This window comes from Crocodylus siamensis, chromosome 1, assembly GCF_052110815.1.
Source record: "Crocodylus siamensis isolate JL-2025a chromosome 1, ASM5211081v1, whole genome shotgun sequence".
Lineage (NCBI taxonomy): Eukaryota > Metazoa > Chordata > Crocodylia > Crocodylidae > Crocodylus > Crocodylus siamensis.
Window position 1 is genome coordinate 208,401,065 of NC_143395.1, and position 27,461 is coordinate 208,428,525.

Below are 27,461 nucleotides of genomic sequence, written 5' to 3' on the forward strand. Positions count from 1 at the left end.
AGAAGGCTGCAGACCAACCACTTGAAGGTCTGCTGTGGTAAGCTGCTCTGGGTCTCTGGCCTCTGGGAACTCTGCTTGGCTTTGTTAATTTAGTCTCAGGTTCCTGAACCTTGACTTGGCTTGCGATCTGGACTCTGCCTCTGAATTTCCCCCTTGAATCTGGTAACTTGGTCCCTGGTTCCTGATGAGGGACTAAGACAGAACACCTATGACCCAGTCCTTACATCAATGTCTTTTGAAACATGACATATTGGAGAATTGGGCCACAAGAAATCTCATGAGGTTCAACAAAGACAAGTGCAAAGTCCTACCCTTAGGACAGAAGAATCCCATGAACCAGTACAACCTGGGCAGTAGCTCTGTAGAAAACCACCTGGGGGATACAGTGAGTAATAAGCTGAATATGAGTCAACAGTGTGCCCTTGTTGCCAAGAAGAGTGATGGCATACTGGGCTACATTGGTAGGATTGTTGCCAGGGCAAGGGAAGTGATTATTCCCCTCTATTCAGCACTGGTGAGGCCACATCTGGAATACTGTGTCCAGTTTTGGGCCCCCCACTACAGAAAGGATGTGGACAAATTGGAGAGTCCAGCAGAGAGCAACAAAATGGTGAGGGGGGCTAGGGGACATGATTTCTGAGGAAAGGCTGATGGAACAGGGCTTATTTAGTCTAGAAAAGAGAAGACTGAGGGGATTTAATAGCAGCCTTCAAAATACCTGAAGGGGGTTCGAAAGAGGATGGAGCTGAACTGTTCTCAGTGGTGACAGATGACAGAACAAGGAGCAATGGTCTCAAGTTGCAGCAAGAGAAGTTTAGTTAAGAAGTTTTAGGAAAAACTTTCTCACTAGGAGGGTAGTAAAACACTGGAACAGGTTACCCAGAGAGGTGGTGGAAGCTCCATCCTTAGAGGTTTTTAAGACCCTGCTAGACAAAGCCTTGGCTGGGATCATCTAATTGGGGATGGTCCTGCTTTGAGCAAGGTGTTAAAGTCGATGACTTTCTGAGGTCACTTCCAAACCTAATTTTCTATGACTCTATGAGAACTTGCTTATGCAGGTTGGTGTGTCTCCCTGTTCCCTGATGCCGGCAGGGGATGAGGAATGAGGGGGAATAATTCTGAAGATGGGGCTAGGAAATGACCCAAAGGCTTCTGAGCAGGTGGCAGAGGCCTACCAGTGACTGCAGGAACTCTGGGCTATGAAAATAATTTCTTTAAGCAGAAAATCTCAAGCAGCCTGCCAAAGCCTTGGGACTGCTTTGGCCTGGGTCTGTAAAAGTCTTAAGCAGGAGTGGACAAAATGGCAGATCTGGCCAGTAGCCAGACTCCATTTCCCAGCACCCCCTGCCCACAGCTCTCTGGCTGGTCTCTGTAAAGATCCCAGGACCAGCAGGGCCATGACAGCACACGGCCAGGGTCTCTATGGTTTGAGGAGTGCTGGCAGGGTGTCCACCTAGGCAGGTTGCTGCTCCAGGGCCAGTGCCAGGGCCGGGATTTTGTGGCAGTGATAGCGTGGGCCAGAGCTGGGTCAAAGCCACGGTCTGCTGCCCCCATGTCCTGTATCACTTGAGTGTGAAGGATTACTTGAGGGAAGAAGGAAACTTGGAGCAGGCCAGCAGCCTTAGAGAAAAATGTAGTGATTACTTGACTTTAGATGTGGTGAGGAGGGCCACCAGTACAAGGATGGACAGTGGGTATGCTCAAACTTGTATGTCGGGGGCATGAAGGGAGGGCCTAGGTCTGAAGGGATATGGGATGCCTGCCAAAATAGGTGATGCCCAGATCATGGGGGCTTCTTGAAAGTAGTAGCAGAAGGTTTTGACTGCCGACTTAATTGCTTCTTTCTCAATAACCACATATTTTTGCTCTCAGGGAAGAAGTTTTCTACTTAAATATAGGATCAAATTCAGAGAGCACTGCCTCCAAGCCTTGTTTGGAGGCATCAGTTTGTAACACAAATTCCTGTGTAAAATCCATGCTGCACAACACTGGAGCACTGCAGAGGCAATGCTTTATTGTTCCAAAAGCTTCTACACATTCTGTTCCACTGCACCTTCCTTGGTGCCAAATACCCAGAGCAGGTCTGTCAAAGGTGCTGTAATAACTGAAGATTGAGGGATAATGCATTGCTAATATCCCATCAGTCCTAGGAATGATTTCCCTTATCAATTTGTTGTGGATACTGGGGATTCTACCAGTTCCCTTACTTCATCTATTAGGAATTTAATACTCCCATTTCCTAGGGTATACCTCAGGTACTTAGTCTCTCTGCGCCCAACCCGGAATTTATCTGGGCTGCTCTAGAGGCCTGTGGCTCTAAGCAAATGTAGCACCGCTTTCATAGTTCATAGTTTCTAGGGTCGGAAGGGACCTGAGCAGATCATCTAGTCCGACCCCCTGCCATGGCAGGAAAGAATACTGGGGTCAAATGACTTTAGGGGCTTTCATCCCCTAAATGTACTCATCTCAGGCCCTGGCAAATATTATGACATCATCCAAGCACTCAGCTATGCCAGTGTAGACAGAATATTTTTTCCATTAGGTGCTGGAAGGTAGCAGGCGCCCCATGGGGCGCATCCACATGAGCATGCATGTGTGTCTTGCAGCATCTCAAAGCCCTTTGAGACACTCCAAGAGGCACGTGGGGAAAGGAAAAATGTTTTCCGTGCAGGGGCCCCACCTGGCCCCATCCCCCATCTGCCCCCTGACCCCCCCCCACCCCTGATCTCTGCCCCACCCGGTCCCAACATCCTGGCAATTAAAAATAAATTTAAAAAGCCCCGCATTCACCGGCAGTAGCAACTGCCATCAGGGTCACTGGGGCCTTGTGGCAGAGCAACACAGAGCCTGGGTGACAGCCACAGTGATCCCAGCTGCCCAACAGTGCATGGACCCATGCAGCACCCTGCAGACCCCAGCCACACCTGCATGATGAGGCAGTGGCAATGCAGATGCAGATGCCAGATGCCCCACTGACCCGTGCTGCATGAGGGGGAAAAGGCAGGGATGGCTCTGCCAAGACGCCTCAGTGATCTCAATGGCAGCTGCTACTGCCAGTAAGTGTGGGAGGTTTTTGGGGGGGGGGTTTGAGCCCCAGACTGCTGGGGCCAGGTGTGGGGGGCACTGGGGCAGGGCCAAGTGTGGGGTACGATTGGGGAATGCTGCTGCCCTTTGCTGCATGTGGGGGCTCTGCTATGTGGCCCCACAGCCCCTCCTACTGCTGGTGAGTGCAAGGCTTTTTTTGTTTTCCCCTTTAAAGTGCCAGGAGGATGGGGCTGGGGGACAGCCATGGGGGGGCTGGAGGTGCAAGCAAGGGATGGGGCCAGGTGGAGCAGCCATCGGGGGGCTGGGGGTGCAAGTGGGAGGGAGGATGGGGGGGCAGCCATCGGGGGGCTGTAGGAGCCAGCAGGAAATGGAACCAGATGAGGTAGCAATCTGGGCAGCTGAGGAAGCAAATGGGGGTGGGCCATGTGGGCCCTGCAGGGAGGGGTAGCAGCCACTGCAGAGGCCATGTGGCCCCTGTTCAGGGGCTGTAACCCCTGTGAGAGGGCTGTAGCCCCTATGGGGGGCTGTGGCCCTATGGGGGGTATCCATCAGCTGTGCAGGGGTGCTGCACCCTGTGGGGAGCCCCTCTGAGCAACCCACCTTCACAGTCCCCCAGAATCCACCCACACACCCCATGGCCCCCACATCCCTTCACAGTCACCCACATCCCCCCACACCCCTCCTGCTAGCCCCACATTCCCCCAGCACACTCCATGCATGTCCAGTTGCCAGACAGGATGAGACCTCCAGGCAGGAGCTGTGGCTCCAGGGGCAGCTGTCCCCATGTCCTGGTTAGTGAAGGGGTCAGGGGAAGCTCTAACTGCTCTATGGTAAGAAAACCAAAGGCAAACAGCAAAACATTTTATTATGAATTCATTTTATTATGATGGTAAGCTTCCAAACTGCTTTAACACTGTAGATATATCAATAAAACATTGCCCAACTGATAGCTGTCTCTCTGTCTCTTACTCTCTCTATATATACATAGCAGGGTTTTGTTTTAATTGTGGAGGAACATGGATTTCAGGGTATTTTACAGAGTGACTTAGGGATTTTTTTATCACGGATTTTTCAGTTTTCAAATAGGGAACACTATAATAGGGAACCACATAGGGTACCGGGTAACGTGGGGCCCCTGCAAGACACACTAGGAAATCTCGTCATCACACCAGACGACAAAGCTAACCTATTTAACAACTTCTTTGCCTCCATTTTCCTGAGCAGGGACCAGATCAGCCACCCACCGGGACCCCCTCAGGCCCTAGGGGAGGCGCACTTGGCTAAGAGTCAGTGAGGATCTAGTCAGGGAACTTCTGGAGGAACTTCTGGCACATGTCGATGAGGGGCCAGCGGGGGAGGTTATGCTTAGAGGCAGGTCGTGTCAGACCAAACTGGTGGCCTTCTATGACCAGGTCACAAAATCCTTAGATGCAGGGGTAGCAGTGGACGTAGTCTTTCTGGACTTTAGGAAGGCCTTCGACACTGTCTCTCACCCCATTCTTATTAAAAACTGGGGGACTGTGGTGTCGACACCTACACAGTCAATTGGGTCGCTGTACGGCCACACCCAGAGAGTGGTAATTTTCGACCTGAAGGGATGTGGACAGTAGGGTTCTGCAGGGCTTGGTCCTTGGACCTGCGCTGTTCAACATCTTCACCAGTGATTTGGAAAAGGGGGTGAAAGCACCCTGTTCAAATTTGCTGATGACACCAAGATGTGGGGAGAAGTGGACCTACTAGAAGGGAGGAATAGGCTGCAATTGGACCTAGACAGGTTACAGGGGGTGGGCAGATGAGAACAGGATGGGTTTCAACACTGACAAGTGCAAGGTGATGCACCTGGGGAGGAAGAACCAGCAGTAGATGTACAGGCTGGGGAACTCCCTTCTCATCAGTGCAGAGGCAGAAAAGGATCTTGGAGTCATCATTAACTCCAAGATGAACATGGGCCAGCAGTGTGGGAATGCAGTCAGGAAGGCCAACCACACCTTGTCATGCATCCACAGATGCATCTCAAGCAGGTCCAAGAAGGTGATCCTCCCCCTCTATGCGACACTGGTCAGGCCGCAGCTGGAGTACTGCATCCAGTTTTGGGCGCCGCACTTCAAGAGGGCTGTGGACAACATGGAGAGGGTCCAGAGGAGGGCAGCAGAGCAGGTCCTATGAGGAAAGGCTACGGGACCTGAACCTGTTCAGCCTCCACAAGAGAAGGCTGAGGGGGGATCTAGTGGCCTGTTACAAACTAGTCAGAGGGGACCAGCAGGCATTGGGGGAGTCCCTGTTCCCCCAAGCACTGCCAGGAGTGACTAGAAATAACGGTTACAAGCTGGCAGAGGGTAGATTCAGACTAGACATCAGGAGGCGCTACTTCACTGACAGGGCGGCTAGGATCTGGAACCAACTTCCAAGCGAAGTGGTGCTGGCTCCTACCCTGGGGGTCTTTAAGACAAGGCTAGATGAACACCTTGCTGGGGTCGTTTGACCTCAGTACTTTTTCCTCCCATGGCAGGGGGTCGGACTTGATGATCTGCTCAGGTCCCTTCTGACCCTACAAACTATGAAATAATTCCTGCTAGGGAGGAAAGTGCCAGGACCCAGACAGAGAAGCGTGCTCACAGCTGGCACCTTGGACCTAGCTGGAGGTGGCTGACCTCCTGGCCACTTGGGGCCACAGTCAACCGGCAGCTGGCACAGAGAGACAGATGCTTCTATTGGCTGTGCAGTCCCCATCCAGGTCTGGCAGGTGCACAGCAGGTCACAGCCAAGCAGCAGACCCCACTGTCAGACTGCTGCAGTGGGTAAAGGATGCAGTGAACCTTCAGGGCTGCTTTAGCAGTCCAGCTGGTACAAGGGGTAGTGTTCCCAGGTACCAATTGGCTGGGTCCCAAAAGCTCCTGAGAGTGAGTAGCCCTGAGCTACTTGCCAAGACAGCTTTTTGAACTGATGGGGCCCAGACAGGGCAGCTTTTTATACTGCTGGGAACAGCACAGGTGCTGGCCCCAGGCTCTAGCTCCCCTGGCTGCAGATCCATGAGAAGCCAGGAAGGGTTATTTTACCCCAAGTGCCACAATTTACCCCACACCAAACTGCATGTCTGGGTACATGAGCTGAGGCAAAAAGCCCCGGCTCAAATTTGCACCCCTTCTATCTGAGCTGCTGGAGGCACAAGTGCTTGCATGTGTGGACTCACCCACGGAGCCCAAAACTTAGAATCTGGAATTGTGATAGAGTCCCCACTGTGTTGCAAATGCTATAATCTCTCAGGATGCTGCAGCTAATAGAACTAGCCAATATCCTTTGGTTAAATCCAAGTAGGTAATATACTTGACCTTTCCTAGCCTTTTGAGCATCTCGCCTACTGAGGACATTGGTTAGACAGACTTTGAGATCATATTTCAAAAATCAGTATGAAAATGGATGGTTTGGTTTGGTTTGACACCAGCACAATCCAAAAGCTTCTACACATCGTGCTACTCTTGCTAGCAGATTCTTCAGTCACCCCCAGTTCAAGCACAGTTTAAGTCTCCTGGCAGACTGTATCCCTTAAACTGAGATTCATGAATATCTCTTCTGCACAAACAACCCTGGCTTAAAAACAACCTGGTGTTCTATTAGAGTGGTTCTCTCAGGAGCGAATATAAAAGCATCCTTAAATTCCTCTAGCAGGGTTTTCATCCCAGCTTGTTGGGTTGAGGTTAAACTTTCCCTTAGAAAAAAATATATTGGAGCTTGGAGGGGTCCCTGCAAGACCCAGATTAGCCCCAAACAAACAGCTGAAGACATTGCTGCTTCTCAAACCCTCCAGGGCTTTAACAGATTGACACGACAGATCTAGAAAGCTTGCCACTTTCTCACCTAGAACTTTGGGCCTCTGTATCTGATTTAGGAGAATGTCACAATCCTGCTGAAAAACAGAAACATGTCATGAAGGGAAAACAAAAACAGACATAATCCTAATTTCCACATGTAACAAAAGCAAAAAAGAAAAATAAAACTCATAATCATGGTGATGGCTCACTCACAACTCATAGCTGAGATGGGTACGAGCAGCAGATGGGAAGCCAAGGTATCAAACACAGCCTCAAAAGAGCCCAAAAGAACTGTAAAACAAAGAGAAACCCAAAGAAAATCATGATAAAAAAAAACACAAAATGAAGAAAAAAATAAAGTAAATTAAAAATCAGTTCAGTATCACATCCCTCCAAATGTGTGGGTCTCCTGCTCAATGGTCACGGCCACTTTCACACCCAGTCCTGCACTAGCTGTCATACAACCATTAAAGATAAGTGTCTGTAACTTCTGAATCCTTTGTCAGATACCTTGATCACGTCTCTAAGAGCCACTCTAATTAAAGGACCTGGAGCATCACATGTATCAGTATCCCCACACTGAAAAATGGCTTAACAACCTTTAATTAAAGCGCCCCCACTGCCATTTTTCAGCTGATTTTTCAGGGATATATGTGATGCTGGAGTCTGCTGCTGTATTCAATTAATCGAGTCTGCTCCAACACACTGTAATTACAGCACGCCGGAGCAGCTTTGCTACATTTCTATAGGTGCCTTCAATGCTTAGGGCTACAAAATGAATTGACTACTGCACCACTTAGTGCCTAACTTGTGGGTGGCTTTCCACATGGTCAGAACTTGGGTTTGGACTGGGACTGGGACTGGGATTACCTGGGGTCCAGGACAAAACCTCCAAGTGGTGGGATCAGGCTGAGGGCAGCTCCGGGTCTCAACCTGGGCATGGAGGAGCTTCTCCCATTCCCAACAGGACATATGTAACTGGAGATGAAGCAGCTTCTTCCATTCCCAATGCATGAGCTGGTTTAGAGGTGCCCTACATGAGCAGTGGGGGATGGCAGAAGTTCCTCCGTCGCCAGCTGCTTAAATAGGGTGACTTTTTAAATGGACAAGGGCAGCTGGGGATGGGGGAAATTTCCCTATTGCTAGCTACATATGCACCTTCAAAAAGGCACCTGGCACAAGCACCTGGGGATGTAGCAGCTTCTCTCCTCTGCCCCCCTGCTTCCTATGCCGGTTTAAAGGGGCACCTGAAAAATGCAGCAGAAGATGGGGAAAGCTCCCCCAGCATCAGCTGCACGTGCCCATTTAAAGAGCTGCCTGGTGCAAGCAGCTGGGGATGAGGGAACTCCCCCTCTCCAGCTGCTCTCTGGGAAGCACCATGAGCCTGACATTGGAGACCTCTCCCCAAGTGTCAGGGTTATGGCACTAGAGAATATAAAGAAGCAGGCAAGCATTCAGCTAGGAATCCCAGCTGCACGCCTGATTTTTAAAGATCCAGGGCACTGTGAGCCCAAAATCAAGGAAAGGGTCCCCATTGTACTGCAGAACTTTAAAAAGCAAGCTGAATGCTCAGTTGAACACCCACCCAATTTTTTACATTGCCAGGCACCCATGGAAGCAGCACCTAAGGAGTAGAGATCTTCTGCCTCCCCAATTGCCACTTCACATTATCAGAGGGGTGCTACTGGGGAGCAGGGAGCTTCCTGCTCCTTAGCTGCAGGTGTCCCCCAAGTGGCAGGTGGCAGTCATCCAACTGGTATTTGAGGAAGTTTATATCCCCTTCCCATAACTGCAAACTGCCATGCACACGTGGCATGCCAGGTCACAATTTGGGGCATAAAATTCCTCAGACTCCAATTGCACAACTGCTGTACTGTATGCCAGCAGCCCTAGATGCCTGCATTCAGATATAATTGGTTTTATAACACTCTAAGTCAGGGGTGGGCAATTATATGGGCCTGAGGGCCACTTAGAGTTTTGGTGAGCTGTTGAGGGTTCGGCCAGCACCCCATCCCCACTCCAACAGATTACCAAAGCTTCCTAAGTGGCTCTCCTCTGTGTGTGGCTGGGCGACTAGGATGGGGCCACAGGTGGGAAAGGAGCAGCATCCAGGACTGGGACAGGTGGGTGAGGCTGGTGCTGGGATCATGGTGGGGTAACAGCATGGGGCCAGGCCCCGGTGCAGAGCTGTAATCCACTGAAGTAGGAGCCAGGCTCCATGGAAACCCCAGGATCACTGGGTGGTGACAGTATGGGGCCAGGGCCTGGGGCAGAGCCACAATCTGCTGTCCATATGTCTCTGCCTGTGGAACTGACGCCCATCATAGGGATATGTGGGGAGCGGATTAAGGCTATGCCCTGGGCTCTGGCCCCATGCTGTCACTCCTCAGTGAACCCGGGGTCTCCATGGAGACTGGCCAGGACCTGGGTGGGCAGGGCACATAGCCAGGTAGATGACATGGGGCCATGAACAAGTGGGGAGCTGTGTCCGGGAGCGGAACAGGCACGTGGGGGCAGGTCAGGGCCAGGAACTTAGGGCAGTGACAGAGGCTGTCCCACTCCTGGACACTGCTCCCTGCCTGCTCACAGTCACATCCCGTCCACCCAGCCGTGTGCCCTGCCTGTATGTGTTGCACCCCCAGCAGTGGGGGCAGGGGTGCCCAAGCAGTGGAGCTGGGTGCAGTGGCAGCGGCAGCTATAAGGAACCACCACCACTGGGGTTTCTTGGAAGCAGTCCAGCTGCTGCAACATCCCAGCCCTACTGCACGCCCAAATGTGGCAGAACCAGATGCATACACCATGGCCCAGGCTGCCCACCATGCCCGGTCTGGGCAAGACTGAGGGGCCCACCACAGACTGGACAAAATCCCTTGGGAAGTTGGAACTGGCTCACAGGCTGAATTTTGCCCATCCCTGCTCTAAATGAAACTTAGACAGAAATTGGACCCCTAAGTACCAAACAGTGTTTAAAATTACCCCTGTCCCAGTAGTCACAAAACTTATTAGGTATCTAAATTCATTAGGTGCTTCTATTTTAGACTACAAAGATCCCTAGGCACCTATACTAAGGATGCAGATAATGCACAGAAGTGATTCATTTGGAGTTCCTAGGCAAATAGCTCCTTCCTAAGCTATACACAATTCATATGGGTGCTGAGAGAAATCCAGTATGCTAGGCATGGTTGGAGCATGCCCTATTCACATAAGCAGCATTGAATTCAACCAAAAAAAATGACGAGGGTACTCCCAACCTTCTGCCCAATGCCCTTGTGGTTAGAGCACTCCCCTAGGAAGCAGAAGCCTGAGACAATTTGAACCCACATCTCCCACTCCTCAGGAGTATGGCCTAACCTTTTTAGGTAGTTTTTAGAGCAGTAGCTGTAGCAAAACCCCCAGTTTTTCTTTTTTGTTATTTATTTTAAAATGCATTCCCTCCCCTTCCCCAACCATTTCTCACTTTTTCTCTCCCCCTCTATTTCCTATAGATAAGTATAAGTAAGCTAAGATGTAGGATAAGCTTTAACATTTTATTTTAGGTAGTAAGTTTTATTTTTCTCTCCCCTCTTTACAAATAAGTGCCCTGCTATTTTGATATAGATATCCAGTGTTTTATAAGTGATAATTATTATGTTTGTGTTGATTTTTTTTTACTGCTTTTATATTGTGTGATTACTGTTTTAGGCCTACATATGTAAGTTAGCATAGGTCATGTCAAGTCTCCATCTTGTGTCCCCTGACCTATGACTCACACCTACCCCTCCTATGTAACGTAGTTCCTGAATAAATGGGGATGAATGCAGATGTGTGAGAGACAATGGCAATAGGTTTAAAATAGCCCCCTCTGAATGACCAAACCATCAACACCAGTACCTGGACCAACCACCCAGCCCTTGGAACCACCCTCAGCATTCAAGAAACAAAAGATGAGGCAACCCACCATTGTGCCAAGGCTGCACATGCTCAGTAAGAACACTAGGAGCCCTCTGGAACAGGACTGACATTGCCTGGACAGGCCCTCCCCATAGGAGACCAGAGGTAGTCTGCCCCGTAAAAAGGGTAGTGAAGACTGACTCCTTGGGACGCCCTCTCCATCCAGACCAGCACCATACCACACCACCTGTCCACCCAGAGGCGCTGCCAGCGACCCCCCTCTGGATAACACCTGCTGGACAAGGACCCCTTTCCAGCCTGGATAAGTAGCTATCACCCCCAAACCCTCTTCAGACAAGGACTTGGACCCTGTTTCTCTTCCCTACCTGGACTCCAACCCTTCCACTGAGTCTCTTTCTCCTGCTGCCATTGTGAGTGCTTGTGTGCGTGAACCAATAACTTCATGGGGCTGTGTAGCTGTGTAGTGTGTTGTCTGTTTAATAAAACTGTTATTTGGACCCCTGAGTTGGGTTTGCCTTACTACAGTCTGGTCCTGCTGCAATCTCTGCTCTTTGCCCCTCTAACTTCTGTCTCATTTCTCCCTCTCCTGCTTCTGGCTCACTGACACCTCCAACACCTGTCCTGAGCTCCTCTCTGCCTGCAAACCCCCTGTTTCTTTGCCACTGTCTTATCCCCACTGCCTTTTCCCCTGAGCTCGCAGGTTTCTGCCTCAGTTTCTTTCCTGGCTGTCTCGTCCTTGCTACCACCTATCTGCCCCTCCCAGTATCTCAGCTGTCTGCCTCAGTTTCCAGCCCCAAGCTCCCAGGTTTCTGTCTCTCTCTTTCCTGGCCGTTTCCTCCTTGCCACCAGGCTTTTTTTCCCTTGCACCAGTGACCTTGAGTAACCCCGGAGCCACTTGATCTTAAGTAAACCCAAGCCTCAGTTCCTCAGCCAGCTTCTTTCTAATCCCAGTTCTGGCAACTTTTACTCCCTACACTTTAACTCTCTCTCGCACCTTAACCTTCCCCCAAGTATCCCAGGTACCCCAAGCACACACATACATACTGTACGATCCAAGTTAGGAACTTACTTGTGTGTATGTGCAGATGGGTTGTATGTGTGAACTGGTGTGTGTGTGTGTATACATATATGTCATTGTGTGCATGATACATGAATTAGTGATCTGTGCACATGTACTGAGTGTGCAGATATGGACAATTGATTTTTGTCAACTTTTGGGATGTATCGTGTATGTGCTTGAACTGGTGATAGGTAATTATTTGGGTCGGAGGGCTATTTAAGGAGTTTTGGTGAGCTGTTGCTGGCTGGGTCAGCACTACCTCCACTGCATAACAACTCACCAAAACTCCGTAAGTGGCCCTCTGGCCCAAATAGTTGCCCACCCCTGAGTTAGGGGAACCTAACCTTCAGTCCCTGCTTCTCCCTGCACCCCTTGCTTCCCCCATCCTGAGTCCCCAATATGTGGCTGGGCCAGGCTGGTGCTGCACTGTATTCCCACATGCCACTTCAGGCCACGTGGGTGCAGCTGGAGTGGCTCCTGACCTGGCCACATGCTGGGGACTCGCAGCAGGGGACAGGGTTCAGGGAGAAGGAAGCCGGGACTCACAGTTTAGCCAGGCCTAACTGGGCTGGTGCCACACTGTGTTCCCCGCTTCTCCCTGCATCCCCTCCCCCACCCTGAGTCCCTGGCACGCGGCAGGGGAGGGCTGGGCTGGGCTGGTGCCACACTGTGTTCCTGTGCACCACTTCTAGCACAGCTCCTGCCCAGCCCAGCCACATGCCAGGGACATGTAGTCAGGCAGGAGCCATTCCAGCTGCTCCAGCTGTGCCCATGTGGCATGGCCCAAAGCAACACAGTGTGGCATCGTATTAGTAGCACCCACACCTCCACCAGGCCTCAGACCAGGAGACCCCAGATAACCCACAGCACCTCGCCCTCTTCCCCCTACACCCCCTCCCCTGCCAGTGTGGAAAACCTTATCTGAGCTTCCACTCACTAGAAGGCAGGCTGGCTGGTCTGTGAATGGCTACAAGGCGGCAGATGCATGCAGGCAGCCTCACTGGGCAGAAGCCTGGCCAGGAGCTCAAAGCCCTGTGCCTTGGAGAATACAGTAGAGGCAGGGAGACAGGGCTACTGCTGCTGCTGCTGCTGCTGCTGCCAATTACAACATGGAAAAGGGAGAAAAGGGAGAGGTGCCAAAAGCCAGAGCAGCCACAGTCTGGATATAATTCTCCTTCAGAGGAATAGCCACAGGCTAGACAGAATCACTCAGTGGGCCAGATCTGGCCCATGAGCCATATTTTGCCCATCCCTGTTTTAGAGTGATGTTGTAGCCATGATGCTGCAGGAATGACATAAGAGGCAAAAATTTCTTAGGGTGATATCTTTTATTGGACACCACTAGCAATCTTGGTGCCCTGGGCAGAGCAGAAGCTGGGGACAGCAATAAATAGGCAGCAGCAGCAATAGCTGGGGCTGGCAAACCATACTACATCAGCAGCAACAGCCAGGGTCTTTGAGTCCCCTCTTTTCCTACCGCTCACTTCAGCATCCTTTCCACACTGGTACTCACTGACATCACCCCAACTCTTACCCTTCCAAAAAGGTTTTGCCCAGGGTGCAAGCCTTGCATATTATGCTTCTTTTTCTACCCTTTCTCCACCACAATTGAGAGTTTCACCATTTAAATGGATGATCATATAGAAGCTGTGATGTACCCATCACAAGTTGCTATGAGCCTAACCTTTCTGGGGAAAACCATGCTTATTTGCACTTGTGCTACTCATGCATTACTGCATTTTACTCCCCTATCCAACAATTTGCTTTCTTTCAAACACTAACCTGCCCTAACAAAAACCCCATGGCACTATAATATAAAAATAGCAAGCACATAAACTTGTTTGAAAATGATGAGAACATCAAGCCCCAGTAGAGCAACTAAAGCTGACTAAAGCTGGGTGCTGGTTTACAGGGTACAGCACAATAGCTTCCCCTCACCTTTATGGTGCTCAGGTAATCCCTACCTCCCACTCAGTGCAGGGCACAAAAATTGCTAATGACACCTCTGCCAAGTTCCATCTGTTTTAAACACCTGTCCTGGGTATCCCTTTAGTTTGGTTAAATGAACACTTTTGTCCTGTTTTAAGCAAGATGCCTAGGAGTGGTGTTTAAACTAGGACGGTCCCAGAGAAAATAGGACTGTCCCCTTCTTCCCACTCTCATTCTCCAGCACTCAGCTCACACTTCTGGTGCATGCAGCTGAGACTAGAGCTTAGAGACAGCTGATCATGCCAGACAGCAAGGAGGAAAAGTGAAGTGTCCCTGTTTGAGAGGAGAAAAATATGATCACCCTACACTTACCTTACTAAAAAACTGCCACTATGATTAGGGGTTTGCAGCATTTTGTGGTGATAGGCAAGAATGACCCAGCTTGGAGCCAAGGCAGGCCAGCACAAGAACCCAGCCACCACCAGCAGTACATGAAACTCCTCACCTCCTGGCCGGTCATGACATAGCACAATTGGTGCGAATGATCTCACAGCACCCTGAGAATCACTGGCCTAGATGTTATGGCTCAAGGACGTTTTTTTCTCTAAGAGCTATCTGCTTCACAGTGACTTCAGTGTCTTCTGTCCCCTAGAAAAAGTAAAGCCAGGACGTAGTTTTCTGAGGGGGCCACAAATAACCAGGGGCCTCAGGGGATCAAAAGTCTGCATCTCAGAGTCCAAGGATCCAGGGCCAACCTTCTCTAGAAGTTATGTCTCAGCTGGCCTCAGGAGGTACTCCAAGAGATTGTGTTAAGGCTGAGGGTTGCAAGTAAATGGGCCTGTAAAATTGTGACTATCCCCTTCAGATCTGGGTTGGGGATCTCTGTGCAGCACTGCATTATGTTGTCTGAATGTAATCTCAGAGCACTGTAAGTCTAGGGTGGAATTCTGTTCCCTTTTAAGTTACCAGCTTTGGTCATCTACATGGCATTTCTGGTCAGCTAAGTGCCAAAAATGCCACTTGTGCCCCAGGTAGGAATTCTGTTCCTGCCTGCATAGCCTGTGCATGTGGATGACAATATACATTTGCAGACTGGACATGCACAGTAGGCTATGCACTAGCTGCCTACATTGCCAGACACATACGCATGTCCCTTAGGGACACATAGTGGCTTCCAAAGCCCCAAAACACAGTAAACCAAAACATATACCTAGCAGGATTTAGATGCAGAAATGTGCTTCTATCTTTTGCCTCCACATGCTGAGGAGTTAGAGCATTCACTAGGTAAGCTAGGAGGACCTGAATGCAAAGGCTCCCCTTAACCCAGAAGGCTTTGAACCTGGATTTACTGACTTCCCAGCATAGCACCATGTCATAGATTAGGCAATACCTGTGCAATTCTCCCACACATCTATTGACCCTTAACCACTGGGCAGCCATGAGAGGGAACAATGTGGGACCAGGGGAAGAGTCCAAACCAAATCATGTGGGAGATGGGTATTGGCCTATAAGGGTGGAGAGTTATATGTTCTAGTCCAGTATTTCTCAACCCATGAGTCACAAGAATATATGAAGGGGTTGCTAACTATCACAAAAATAAATTGGGGAGGAACAGGCAACACATTGGCGGGAGGGCACATGCTTCCCCAGATTTGTATGCCCACACTCAGCATGGGGCTGCAGCCTGGCCTGACCAGCACAAGCAGGGCTGCCTCTGCAGCCCAGCAGACAGGACCTGAACCAGGGTATCAAGACTTGCTGCTGCTGCTGTTGCTGCCACCGTCAGGACCCCTGCTCTAGCCATGCTAGCCATGCTGCCAGCAGCATGAGAAGTAACAGATGGAGAGTGACATTGCCTTCACCTCCTCCCACCACCACTGCAGGCTACAGCTCTACCCCAGAGGGAAGGTGAGGTGGGGGCAGCACTGGCATCCTGAGAGGAATGGTGGTAGCCAGGCCATGGAGGCCAGACTGAGGGGGTGGAACTGCAGCCCAGCATGCACATAGCTGGCGGTGGAAGGAAGTGATGGCAGTGCAGCTTCCCCCTCCGTCCCCCATCTGTTATTCCTCACAGTGCTAGTGGCACAGCTGGTGCAAGGATCCCAGTGGCAGCAGCAAGGCTTGACGTCCAGCTCTGGGTCCTATCTGCTGGGCCACAGAGGTGGCACCTGCTCATGCAGGTCCAGCCAGACTGCAGTCCCATGCCTGCTGTGGGCACACCTTCTCCCTGCCCCACACTCCCACCCTCTGCCCCACAGAGTAGGGGGCTGGGGCCAGGAGACAGCATCTCAGGAATGAGAGGTACCAGCAATTTGTACTGTGCAAATTGCACAACGATGAATGTCACTTGGGAGCAATGGAGGGCCATACATTGATATTGATGTAATGTCTTCCTCTTGATGTCAATTTCTGTCTTTAAAATTAAGATTTTTGAGTTGCTTTAACTTGTAGTGTGTAATAAGTATTTGGGGGCAAAATACTTGCGTTATTTCTACTTAAACTATTTCCTGGGTTGGGACTGGCCATTTAAAAATGGGTCCTGGTAAAAAACAAAAAAAAGCTGGACAGCCACTGTTCTAGTCTAAGCCTTACTCTCAGTGAGGCTACAGCTTCCCTCTTTGCACTACCTTCCATCCATTTTTTCCCCAATGATTACATTAGTTTCATAGTTGCTAAGGTCAGAAGGGACCTGAGTAGATCATCTAGTCCGACCCCCTGCCATGGCAGAAAAGAGTACTGGGGCCAAACGACCCCAGCAAGGTGTACATCTAGCCTCCTCTGAAAGACCCCCAGGGTAGGTGCTTCCACCACTTCTCTTGGAAGTTGGTTCCAGACCCTAGCTGCCCTGATGGCGAAGTACCGCCTCCTGATATCTAACCTAAACCTACCCTCTGCCAGCTTGCGACCGTTATTCCTGGTCACTCCTGGCAGTGCTTGGGGGAACAGTGACTCCCCCAATGCCTGCTGATCCCCCCTGACTAGTTTGTAACAGGCCACAAGATCCCCCCTCAGCCTTCTCTTTTGGAGGCTGAACAGGTTCAGGTCCTGTAGCCTCTCCTCGTAGGGCCTGCACTGTTGTCCCCTGATCATACGAGTGGCCCTTCTCTGGACCCTCTCCATGCTGTCCACATCCCTCTTGAAGTGTGGCGCCCAGAACTGGACGCAGTACTCCAACTGCGGCCTGATCATTGCCGCATAGAAGGGGAGGATCACCTCTTTGGACCTGCTCGTGATGCATCTGTGGATGCATGCCAAGGTGCGGTTGGCCTTCCTAACTGCCTCACCACACTGCCGGCCCATGTCCATCTTGGAGTCGATGATGACCCCAAGATCCTTTTCTGCCTCCGTGCTGACAAGAGGGGAGTTCCCCAACCTGTAGGTATGGTGCCGGTTGTTCCTCCCCAGGTGCATCACCTTGCACTTGTCTGTGTTGAAACCCATCCTATTCTCATCTGCCCATCCTTGTAACCTGTCACGGTCTGATTGTAGCCTGTTGCATCCTTCCAGTGTACCCACGTCCCCCCACATCTTAGTGTCATCAGCAAATTTGAACAGGGTGCTTTTTACCCCCTCGTCCAAATCACTGATGAAGATGTTGAACAGTGCGGGCCCGAGGACCGAGCCCTGCGGAACCCCACTGCCCACATCCTTCCAGGTTGAGAAGGACCCATCCACTACCACCCTCTGGGTGCGGCCCTCCAGCCAGTTGGCGACCCATTTGACTGTGTGGGTGTCTACACCACAGCCCCCCAGTTTCTTAATGAGAACCTTATATAGATGGGATAGTGTTGGGAAGAAGGTTCAGAGGAGATGCTCTGTATGTAAAGTAACATTACTTCTCCCTCAAAGCAAAGATTGGAAACAAAGAAAGGTGACTTGAGACCCTTGATACAGGGAGAGCACGGAGGAAGGGGATTTGACTGTAAGAGTTTATTATAGACCTCCAAACCATGAGCAACAGCTGAACCAGGAATTATCTGGAGAAGTGACAGAGGCTGCACGCTCTTGGAGTATGGTTGTCATGGGTGACTTCAACTATCCAGACATCTTGTGGGATGAGCACTCAGCTAGATCCGATCGCTCACAAAGCTTCCTCACTTGCAATGAGGAGCTCTATCTAACTCAAGAAGTCTACAGGCCAACCAGGGGCAAGGCACTCCTAGATTTAGTTCTGGCAAAAGGGGACGATCTAGTGAACAACTTGAAGATCGAAGGGATACTGGGTAACAGTGACCATGGTATGATCACCTTCTCCATCCACCGTTAGTCAGGAAAATTGGCCAATAGGTTAGAAATCCTTGTTTTAGCAAGGCTGACTTCCACAACCTTAGGATATTGGTTGATGAGCCCCTGCGGGACCATGGTCCAATGAGGAAGGAAGTACAAGGTGAGTGACTGTTGTTCAAGAAAGTGATCCTTAAAGCTCAAAGGAAGTCCATTCCCTTTTGTATGAAAGGCAGCCAAAGCGTTGGGAGACTGCCTTGGCTCAACAGAGAAGTCACGGACCTTCTGAAATTAAAATGAGAAGCCTACAAGGGATGGAAGCCAGGAATAATTACCAAAGAAAAATACTCAGCAACAGTCCACACCTGTAGAGAGCAGATCAGGACAGCAAAAGCACAAACCAAACAAACTGACAACCGGAATCAAGGACAACAAAAAGTCCTTCTTTAGACACGTAGGAAGTCAGAAAAAAAATAAAGGAAGCATAGGGCCACTGATGCATGAAATGGGACAGCTGATAACCGACACTCAGGACAAAACCGAACTCCTGAATGAATACTTCACATCAGTATTCCACTAGTCCAAGGGTGTTAGCTTACCTAACAGGAAACAGTATGATTATAGTGGGGTGACCACCCTCCCATAGTTGGCATAGATCTTGCGGGGGAGCACCTACAAAGGTTAAATATCTACAAGTCAGCAGGACTGGATGAACTACACCCAAGAGTGCTAAAAGAACTGGCTGATGTTATCACACGACCTATGGAGAAGTTTCATAGATTTCATAGACATTAGGGCTGGAAGGGACCTCGGGAGATCATCGAGTCCAGCCCCCTGCCCAAAGGGCAGGAAGTCAGCTGGAGTCATAGGATCCCAGCAAGATAAGCATCCAATTTACTCTTGAAGGTGTTCAATGTAGGTGCTTGAACCACCTCCGATGGCAGACTGTTCCAGACCTTGGGGGCTCGGACAGTAAAGAAGTTCTTCCTTATGTCCAGCCTGAAACGGTCTTGCAGGAGTTTGTGACCATTCGACCTCGTCATCCCTTGGGTCGCTCTGGTGAACAGACGTTCCCCCAGATCCTGGTGGTCACCCTTGATAAACTTATAGGTGGCCATCAGATCACCCCTGAGCCTGTGCTTTTCCAGGCTAAAGAGTCCCATGGCTCTCAGCCTGTCATCGTAAGAACTGTTTTCCTGACCTCTGATCATGCGCATGACTCGCCTCTGGACTCTCTCAAGCTTCTCCACATCCTTTTTGAATTGTGGAGCCCAAAACTGGACGCAGTACTCCAGCTGCGGCCTCACCAAGGCCGAGTACAAGGGGAGAATGACGTCCTGGGATTTGCTCGAGAAGCATCTATGGACGCACACCAGCATTTTGGTCGCTTTACTAGCTGCAGCATCGCATTGCAGGCTCATGTTCATCTTGTGGTCAGTGATGACCCCCAAGTCTTTTTCTTCTGTAGTGCTAACCAACGTAGCACTGCCGAGCCTATAAGGGTGCTGCAGGTTTTTCCTCCCAAGGTGGAGAACCTTGCATTTTTCGGTGTTAAACACCATCAGGTTCTCGTCTGCCCATTTGCTGAGCTTGTCCAGGTCAGCCTGGATCACCCGCCTATCTTCTGGCGTGGATGCTTTGCCCCAAAGTTTGGTGTCATCGGTGAACTTGGCCAGTCCACACCTGACTCCAATGTCCACATCGTTAATGAAGATGTTGAACAGTATGGGTCCCAGGACTGAGCCTTGAGGGACTCCACTGGTCACAGGGCACCATGATGAGTGACTGCCATCAATCACAACCCTCTGGGTCCGACCACGAAGCCAATTTCCCAGCCAGTGGATCGTGGTGGAGCCAAGGCCACAACTGGGCCGTTTGGCCAAGAGGTGATCATGGGATACCAAATCAAAAGCTTTTTTGAAGTCAAGATATATGACATCAATCTCTTCTCCCTCGTCCAGGTGATAGGTCACCTGGTCATAGAAGGAAATGAGATTGGTCAAACAAGACCTACCCACAACAAACCCGTGCTGGCTGTCCCTTAGAATGTTAGCCTGGGCCAGTCCCTCAAGGATGGCCTCCTTAATAAACTTTTCTAAGATCTTCCCCAGGATAGAAGTCAGGCTAATGGGCCTGTAGTTAGCCGGATCCACTCTCCTCCCTTTCTTGAAGATCGGCACCACATTGGCCTTCTTCCAGTCTTCTGGCACTACACCAGAGCGCCAGAAGTTTTCAAAGATCCGTGCCAGGGGCTGGGCTATGATGCTCGCCAGCTCCTTGAGTACCCTGGGGTGTTCTGAAGTTATTTGAAGACTTGTGGTGCTTGGGAGAAGTCCCAGAAGATTGGAAGAAGGCCGACATGGTGCCTATGTCTAAGAAAGGGAGAAAGGACAACCTGGGAAATTACAGGCCAATCAGTCTAACCTCAATCCCTACTAAAATCCTAGAGAAAATGATCAAAGAATCCAGTACAGACAAGCTAGCAGAAGGCAATATTCTGAAGGATAGCCAACATGGCTTTGTTACGGGTAAGTCATGGCAGACCAACCTCATTTCTTTCTACGATCAGGTTACTTGCCACCTGGGTGGGGGAAATGAGGTTGATGTCATCTACCTGGACTTCAAAAAGGCCTTTGACCTGGTCTCCCATGAAGTCCCCATGAAAAAGTTGGGAAAATGCAGCCTCGATGACTTTACAGTCTGGTGGCTAGGTAACTGGCTCTGTGGTAGGACCCAGAGAATACTGACTGATGGAACTGAGTCATCATGGTGGAGAGTGACCAGCGGTCAGGGTTCAGTACATGGACCAGTGCTTTTCAACATGTTCATCAATGATTTGGATTTGGGTATAAAAAGCAAACTAGCAAAGTTTGCTGATGAGTTCAAACTATGGGGGGATGTGATTATGCTCAAAGACAGGTTGGCAATACAGGCCAGCCTCAACCTTCTTTAACATGGAGAAATGTAAAGTGCTCCATCTGGGGAGAAATAGTCTACAACACACTAACAGGATTGGCAGTGCTACACTTGCTAGCACCGCATCTGAATGAAATATGGGTGTTGTGATAGACAACAAAATGAACATGAGCCACCAATGTGATGCCATAGCTGGCAGAGCTAATCAAACATTGGCATGCATCTACCAAGGCATCTCAAGCAAGGCTAAGGATGTCATCTTCCCTCTCTACTCGGCCTTGGTGAGACCGCAGCTGGAGTACTGCATCCAGTTCTGGGCACCACACTTCAGTAAGGATGTGGAGATGCTCGAGAGAGTCAAAGGAGGACCACGTGTATGACTAGAGGCCTAAAGACAAGGTCATATGAGAAGAGGCTGAAAGACTTGGGACTATCCAGCCTGGAGAAGAGAAGACTCAAAGGGGTATTGGTGGTAGCCTGTAAGTATATCAAGGGAATACATCAGGGCACTGGTGATGCATAGGGAGTGCATGTGGGTGCATGTGCACCCCCTGAGCTCAGCTGTGCACCCCCCGGAAGTGCCAGCTGCAAAACCAGAAATGCAGGCTTCGTCACTGGCTCAGCAATTGGCCACTGGGGTACACCCCCAGTCAGCAATCGGCCTTGGCGAGACCCTCCCCTTGGCTGGTGATTTGGTGCCCCTCCAGACTCAGGAGGCACCAGTCAGCCATGCATCAGGGCTTGGGGGAGCATCTGTTTACTAAGGCCCCCCAGGGGAAGACATGAAATAATGGACACAAGCTGACTGAGGATCACTTCATGCTAGACATAAGGAAAAACTTTTTTACAAGTCGAGTGCTGAGGGTTTGCAACAGGCTCCCCCATAGGTGGTACAGTCTACTGCCTAGATTTATGCCAGAAGCACTTGGGGGATAGTGACAGAGCATCAGGATGGAGGCGAAGGAGGAATTCTTGGAGCCTGGAACAGCATCAGTGATAGTCTTGGAAAGGAGAGTGACAGTTATAGAAGGGAAAGTAGACCAAGAGATGAGAAGTGAATCAGAAAGTGGAAGTGAACACCCAGAGTCTGATGAAAAATGGATGAAAGTAGGGAGAAAAGGACAGAAGAAGGTAGGAAAGAAAGGTGTGGTGGGATCACTGGTTGTGGAGGCAGCTGTATTGAAGAAAGCAATGAGGGAAGAGTCTGGTCAGCAGGGAGAATAGGAGAAGAGGAGGCAAGGAGGTCAGAAGGGAGAAATGAGAAATGAAACAATGATTGAAAGGAAGAGGAAGACTACTGGGAGGTATAAACCAGATCTGCAAAGAGAAAGAAGATGGGAGGAAGGGAGAGGTGGAATGGCAAGTAATCTACACCTGAGAATAAGAGCAGTAGTAGCAGGAGAACAGAGAAGTTGAAAAATGAATAGATATGAATTTATAGAAAAATATTGTTTGAAGTTTTGGATGTTAAAGAGGAACATCTGAATAGCTTGGTTGCCTTTCCTAATTGGAAGTCTTGGGGAATTTCATATTGAAGCTGAGAAAGTTAGGAGGAATTTTGGAAGACGTATATGGCAGTAGGCAAGATGGAAGAACTAAGGGGATAAGTTTTATTGCAGGGGAAAAGACAAGAGAAAGGACAATGTTTATTCAAATGTGCACAGACATGCTTAAGACGGAGGAGACAGAAAATAGTTGAAGAATTATGTACAAAATGCTACGTAGTTTGAGAAGATACGTGATAAATACTGTATACGGATGGGATCAGGAAGAGCTCAGGTGGTAACGAGGGCAGATGAGAGGAATCCTGGTGGGATATGCACTTACCACCAGTAATCCAAGTGGGGCCACACTGAAGGTTTACAATGTATTTTGGACAGTCTAAACTTCATAGCAAGTGTACGCAGGAAGGACATCTGGACACATACTGTCAGTACACAATATGCTACAGATATGAAGGGAAAAGGCACAGGGCAATGGAATACCAAAAAATACTGAAGTGTGTCATTTGCAGGGAACAACAGGAACACTTACAGTGCTGATGTCCTTGGTCCTTCTCAAATAAAGTTAAATCTACAGGGGAGCAGCAGAGACAAGAAAGGGAAAGTGGGGAAGAGGAAGATGTTGAGGCACAAATCATGACAGTGGAGGAGACACCCAAAGAAGGAAGACCTGGGGAGGAAAAGGGTAAAACTTCAGTAGGTGAAGTGACCAAGCTGACAACAGAGGAGGGAAAAGAAGGAAAGATAAGCGGAACAAATGACTTTGAGACCGAGGTGCGAGAAGGGAAAGAGGAGAGGACAATACAGGAAGAAGAAGGAGTGAGGCGAGAGCAGAAAAAAGGAGAAAGTCAAATTGGGAAAAGAAAGAAATCACACGCAATGAAGCTTAGAAAGAAGGCAGCAGACAAAAAGAGAGATGGGGAGGGAAACAGGTTAATGAAAAGTTCAGTGGAGCTAATGTGGTCTGAGTCTGATGGAGAGGGGAAAGGGGAGGGACGGAAGGGTAATGGTATGGGACAGGGGAAAGGGGAAACTTTCTTAAATATTAAAGCAATAAAACAACTGGGTAAAGCTATGGGGATGTGAAGAGGGGGAAGATTAGAGCCAACAGCATCACGTAGCAGCATAGAAGACTTGTAAAATGGTAGAGATTTGAAATTTAAATAGACAAGCATGAATTTGTATATAGCATCTATAAATGCCAGAAGTATGTGATTGAGAAAGAGGTGGGATAAGATTATGCCAATGCTGAATGGGGTCAAAGGAGACATAATGACATGAAAAAAATAGTGCTTTACAGGAAGAGGAAGCACATCAGTTTGACCCAGCTCCCCAGTGTCCATATAGATCAAACACTTCAGCGGGGCTTTTTGGCACTACTGTCTAAAGCTGGTTCGATCAACTACTAGATAAAAGCACCAAAAGGCCCCACTGAAGAGAAAACTCTAGACAGATGTTGGGTCAAACTAACAGTAATACCTCTTCTGGGCATACACTGTGATCAGTGAGGGGTGCACCAAGCTGAAAGCAAAGCACCATTTTCATTTCGTGTCTGTAAGCAGCCAATATGTGTGCAATCACATGGGAGAGGGATTACAAACATTTTGTAAAGAGATGGGGATGGGGACCATTGTGGTATATGAGGTTGTACGCAAACAAAGTGGCTGGAGTCACAGTTTTACTCAAGAGTGAGGAAGTGGAAGTGTGGCACGTGCAAATGATTGTGGAAGGCAGACTAAAAGGATGGTGGTACGGTTTGAAAAGAAAGTGTTAGAGATTTTTAACATATACGCACGAACTGAAAGAGAAGTAAAGATCACCGTATTTAACAAATTAGATGTGTATGCAGGCAGAGGTAAGAGGCAAATTCTGGTGGGGGGTTTCAACTGCATTATTGAGAAGATGGAGAGGAGAGGAGATGGAGGGGAGGGAGGGCTAGACAGCTCCTCAAAAGTACTGATTAATATAATAAAAGAAGGAGATTTAAAAGATATATGGGCAAGTGAAAAGGTGACTATAAGGATGGAAACAAGTGGGAGACAGGTGTTGAGGATTGATTTTTGTATTAACATCAAAAGCTTTAGGGACTGGAAAGGAGATCTTACATCATGAACAGCATGTGACCCCGGTGGCTGGTTGGGCATGGCAGCAACAGGAGTGCAGCGGCAGTGGTGGGAATGCGGCAGCAGGAGTGCGGTGACGGTAAGCAGGGGAGCTGTTGGTGGTGGTGGGGGAGGAGGTGGCAAGTGCTGACCAAGCGTTGGTGACCACGTGCAGCTGCCACCAGCAGCGGTAGCGGCGGCCAGTGGAAATCACGTACCATCCACAGATGCTGCTGGCGGTGTTGGCAGCAGGTTGGTGAGCATAGGGTTGCATGCGGGTGCAGGTAATGTAATGACTGCAGCCATGTTATGTATAGCAGGCTGCAGCACACATCTACTTTACAGGCAAAATCTCCCATATACAGAATAGCTTGGGGACCACCACTTTTACAGGGAGTGCACTGCCAGGCTCAGGGGGTGCACATGCACCCGCATGCACCCCCTATGCGTCACCACTGTCTTAGATGTAACCTTCAGTCATCACCAGATGCTGAGAATAGGAGTGGATTTAGAAAGCAGTAAAGGTAGGGGGAAACGATGTGGAAGTTAATATTCAGTTATTACAAGATGAAAAGTCCTGACAGGAATATGTGGAACTGTATAAGGGTTTGAGGACTCTGAAGAAATTTTACAAAATGTCTTGGAGTGGTGAACTATAATAAAGAGTAGAATAAGAGAATTTTTCAGACATATTGGTCAAAGAGAAGTGAGGAAGATGGTGGAAGAGCCACGAACCAGGACTTAAAGGAAGTTGTAAGCGAAGAATGAGTGAAAGAAGATTTGGAAGATATAAAGTGACAGACTGAAAAATGGCTCAAAAGGAAAATGGATGGGAAAATTGTCCTGACCAGACCACACTGGGTGGAGAAAGGAGAAGGATAGCATAAGTATTTTTTGGCAAAATTGAGGAAAATAAAGAAGGAACTGAAAGCAATGAGAAATGAAGAAGGAATCCAAACAGAAGAAAATGTGAATGTGTTGGATGCAGTGGTGGAGTTTTATAAATAGCTATATAAAAGAAGTGGGATGGATGGAGGAAAAATGAAGATGTTCGTTGAGGGGATAAAGGAAGGAATAGAAGCTGGAAAGAAACAAAAATTAAAGGAGAAGTTAAGTATGAGAGAGGTGGAGGACTACTTAAAAGCTTGCAAGAGACAGAAGGTGCCAGAAAGAGACTGACTTCTGGTGGAATTCTATGAAAAATCTAGCAATGGTTGGGGACAGACATAATACAGACATACTGGGAAATAATGGAGTGGGGAGATATGGGAGGATTTTCTAGACGGTATGATAATTTTGATATTCACGAAGGAAAAAGAAGACATAACCCTTTTAAAAGTAGATTACTAATTGATGGCAAAAGTATTGGCCAAAAGAATGCATAACTGTTTAGCAGATGTGATACAAGAAGAACAAACATATGCCATTCCAGAGAGGAGGATATACCAGAACCTACACTCTTCATTCAAGAAGGGAGTTGGTCTACATCAGTGGTGGGCAAAATACGGCCCATGGGCTGGATTCGGCGCACCAAGCACTTCCCTCCAGCCCGTGGAGCCCCTTTAAAACCCAGGTAATGGCGGCTGCCTCTCTAAAAGCCTCCAGCAGCAACTGGCAGACCCAGCCATGGGCTGCAGCACCTCAGGCTGTTTCCTTGGGTTCTGGTTGTGAGGCAACAAACCCTGACCTTAGCCTGACCCAGCTGGCCTCACCTCGCCCCTGGCTCAGGCCACACCTGCTGCTTGAGAGGGGCAGAGGGGCTGGGCCAGAACCTGTGGCACTGGTGAGGGGAAGGGCCAGCTTCTGCTTTGCTGCACAGGACTGGAAAGGGACCTACCCTGCACATAAGCCCAGGAAAGCAGCTGCTGGGCTGTGCCGTGCTATTTGTGCTGTGCGGGTTTGGGCTGGGCTGGCACTAGGGAGGGGAAGCAGCATCTGGGCTGCAGCTCTGGCCCAGCCACCACCAGGAAGGAGAGCCCTGTGCTGCTCGGGACGGGACGCGACGGGATGGGATGGGATGGGACAGGACAAGCCCAGCTGCAGCGGCAGGGGCTCAGCTGCATTTTTCCCCTACCTGCGCCAGTCAGTCCTGAGTGGCACATGGCTCCGCCGCCGCCTCTACTGGCTGGTGCCAACCCGGCCAGGTCTGCCCCATCCACAGCAGCATGTGGCTGAAGCTGAAGTTGGCTTCCCACATGGTGCTGGGGATGGGAGGAGCCTGGCCGCATCTGCACTGGCCAACAGAAGCGGTGGTGGAGCCCTGTGCTGCTCAGGACTGACCGGTGCAGGTAGGGGGAAAGTGCAGCTGAGCCCCTGCCACTCCAGCTGGGCTTGTCCCATCCCAAGCGGCACACAGCTCTGCCACCACTTCTGCTGGCCAGTGCAGACCTGGCCAGGCTCCTCCTGTCCCCAGCAGCACATGGGAAGCTGGCTTCACATGTATGCTGTTCCAGATGGGATGGACCCAGCTGGGTCTGCACTGGCCAGCAGAAGTGGTGGCACAGCCAAGTGCTACTCACAACAGTTCGAGCCTGTCTGGAGTGGCAGGGGCTCAGCTGCATTTCCCTGCTACCTGCACTGGTCAGTCCCGAGTAACACACAGCATCATTACTGTTTCTGTTGGCTGGTGCAGACCCAGCCAGGTTCCTCCCATCCCCAGCAGCATGTGGGAAGCCGACTTCAGCTGCATGCCACTTTTCCTGGCCAGTGCCAACCCAGTTGGGCCTCTCCCATTTGGAACAGCATGCAGCTGATGCTGGGTTCCCACGTGATGCTGGGGATGGGGCCTGGCTGGGTCGGCACTGGCCAGCAGAAGCAGCGGTGGAGCCTCCTGCTTTTTGGGACCAGCTGGTGCAGGTAGGAGGAAAGTGCAGCAGCACGTGGGGAAGCCACTGCTTGATAGGGGACGGGATGGGCTGGCTGAGCCACACTGGGGAGGGAAAGCTGTGGTTCAGCCCCTTGCAGCTCAGGATGGGAGGGGTCC

General features: G+C 49.9%; 1 protein-coding gene across 3 annotated transcripts in view; it reads right to left on the reverse strand.

Moving 5' to 3' along the window:
* TTBK1 (tau tubulin kinase 1) overlaps window positions 1–27,461 on the reverse strand; it is a 366,739-nt gene that overhangs the window by 116,761 nt on the left and 222,517 nt on the right. Inside the window, exons 3-4 of one of the 3 annotated variants that reach the window (XM_090053932.1) lie at window positions 7,068–7,145; window positions 6,901–6,946 (exon numbers count right to left, since the gene is read on the reverse strand). The exons of 1 other annotated variant lie outside the window; for it this stretch is intronic. The gene's annotated coding sequence lies outside the window, so the exon portion shown is untranslated. Of the gene's footprint in view, window positions 1–6,900; window positions 6,950–7,067; window positions 7,146–27,461 lie in introns of all 3 variants that reach the window. One more of the 3 variants, XM_090053939.1, reaches the window with a different exon arrangement.